General features: G+C 47.2%; 1 pseudogene; it reads left to right on the forward strand.

Annotated features, from left to right (window-relative positions):
* The first annotated feature begins 467 nt into the window (after nucleotides 1-467).
* LOC108295039 lies at nucleotides 468-1,307 on the forward strand (annotated as a pseudogene).
* Nucleotides 1,308-2,728: the final 1,421 nt, after the last annotated feature.

Genomic DNA, 2,728 nt, shown 5'->3' on the forward strand with positions numbered 1-2,728 from the left:
CATCTAACCTCTGAGCTCCTATTTATAAGATCTGTGATGACCTCCAGGCAACAAAGGCTGAGAGGTACTCAGGGGTCCCCATCTTTTGTCAGGCACACCTCATCACTGTTCCTTCTCATCTATTGGTCCAGGCCACTCCAGAAACCTCCTAGTGTGATACAGTCACTGGTCTCTGCAATTCACATACATTCTCAAACTTGGGAGGATGCGAGGTGTGGCAGGGTGACATCTATCAGGACTTAGGATCTCCCAGTGACCCTCCTGATACTTTTCTACACTGGCAGCCCCAGGAAAACCACAGGTCCCCAGCTTCCTAGAATCCCTGGACAACAAGGAAGCAGTCCTCCTTTTTCCTTCCCTAGAAGTCCCCCTTCCTGCCCCTCCTACTACTTTTCTTTGCATTGGGGTGCCCCAGCCCCCAATGCAAAGAAAAGTAGTGGGAGGGGGCAGGAAAGGAAATGAGGTAGATGGTGGTAAAGACAAGTACAGAGAGGGAAGAGGGTAACACCTCACCAGGAATTCCCAGCCAGTCTTGCTGTCCCTTCCTTTCCCTCTCTATCTTCTGCTTCTACAGACTGCCTGTTGGGGGACTGGGAGAGTTCAGGGGTGATGGCTCCGGCCAACAGGGTTTGCTAGGCTGCCCTTTTAAAACCCCTGTTGGCTTCTGTGGCAGAAACTTCCAGTCACCCATCCAATATCATTTTCCCATCTTTCTAACCCCCTGCCTCCCTCCCCCCACCAAAAAAGCCTATATTCTCCTCTGCCACCGGCTCCCAGCTGTGGTGGTTGCTCCAGCCCTCTGTTCCCGCAGAGCAGCCCAGCAGCCCAGCCTCGCCAGCTTCCTGGACCAGGGCCAACCTCAAGCGCACGCTCATCGCTATCAAGCGGATGGCATGCAGCGCAGCCTGGTGGGCGAGCTCATCAAGCGCTTCCAGCAGAAGGGGTTCACCTCGTGGCCATAAAGTTCCTCCCGGCCTCTGAGGAATAGCTGAAGCAGCACTACATTGACCTGAAAGACCGCCCATTCTTTCCCAGGCTGGTGAAGTACATGAACTCAGGGCCGGCCATGACCATGGTCTGGGAGGGCCTGAATGTGGTGAAGACCCACCCAGTGATGCCGGGGGGAGACCAATCCAGCGGCTTCTAAGCCAGGTACCATTTGTGGGGACTTCTGCATTCAGGTTGGCAGGAACATAATTTATGTCAGTGACTCAGTAAAAAGTGCTGAGAAAGAAATCAGTCTGTGGTTAAAGCCTGAAGAACTTTTTGACTACAAGTCTTGTTCTCATGACGGGGTCCATGAATAAGGGGTAGACACAGCAGCAGTCTCTTTCAGCACGGCTTGGTGTGTCCCTGGACACAACTCCTCATTCCACTGACTTAAAAGCAACAGGATTGATCATTCTTTTGTAGAGTATATTTGCTAATAAAGCCTTTGGAGACTGGGAAAAAAAAAAGTCTGTATTGTTGGAGGCAGCCAAGTACCTAGCTAAAAGAACTACATTTCCCAGCCTCCCTGTTACATAAGAAAGATCAAAAATATGTAAGCAGAAATGCGCAGCTAATGTCAGTAAAAACCCCACAGAGGAAGATGATTCAGGTAGGAGATATGACCCTCTGCTCCCTTCCTCTTTCTTCTTCCTGCCTGGAATATAGATGCCATGGCTGGAGCTCCTGCCATCAAACGTAGAAGCCACACACCAAAGTTGCCGGACCCAACCTCTAAGGGCAGTGTGCAGAATAAGTGAGATAGCCTAGGTATTGTGACTAGTACAGTGTCTGGTACAGAGCACACGCTTAACAAATGGCCCCCAGTATTAATGCTAACCCTAAGGGGGAGCTCAAGAGAGTTCTGTTTGGCTTTTAATCTCCACCTCCTCTCCAACATTTTCATAAGTCACTGGAAGAGGGAGGGAATTCTGAGCCAGATCTAGTTCAGCTGCTGACTTCTTACATGAGTTTGAACGTATCTGGTAATGTTAAGAGCTTCCTTTTCCTTGTTGGCAAAGTGAAAAAGAAAATCAAAACTCTCCTACCACAAAGAATGAGCATACTGGAATTTCACTTATTTTAATAGTCACTATTTTTGGCATGTGATACTGATTTTCCATTTATAGTAATGACATAAAGTTTTCCTTTCAAATAAATCCATTTAAGTGTAAAAAAATAGTTGAAAAAATGGACAAGGGATCAGAACATGTTCTTCAATAAAGGCTATCCAACCAGCAAAAAGAATAAGAAAAGGCGGCCAAGTGCAGTGGCTAATGCCTATAATCCCAACACTTTGAGAGGCCAAGGCAGGCAGATCATTAGAGCCCAGGAGTTCAAGACCAGCGTGGGCAACAACATGGCAAAACCCCATCTCTACAAAAAAATACAAAAATTATCCTGGTGTGGTGGTGCAAGCCTGTAGTTCCAGCACTCAGGAGGCTGAGTAGGGAGGATCATTTGAGCTTGGGAGGTTGAGGCTGCAGTGAGCTGTGATCACACCATTGCACTGTACCCTTGGTGACAGAGCAAGATCCTGCTTCATTAAAATAAAAATTTTAAGAAGTTCAGTATTATTCATCATCATGGAAATGTATACCAAAAAAGATCCACTACATGCAGGCCAGAAGGATGCAGCACAACTTTTTAAAAGATTAATTCTATCAGTTGTTGGTGAGGATGTGGAGCAACAGGAACATTCATACACTGTTTGTGGATGTAAATTGGCAAAAAACACTTT

This window comes from Cebus imitator, unplaced genomic scaffold (genome assembly GCF_001604975.1).
Source record: "Cebus imitator isolate Cc_AM_T3 unplaced genomic scaffold, Cebus_imitator-1.0 Scaffold616, whole genome shotgun sequence".
Taxonomy (NCBI): Eukaryota; Metazoa; Chordata; class Mammalia; order Primates; family Cebidae; genus Cebus; species Cebus imitator.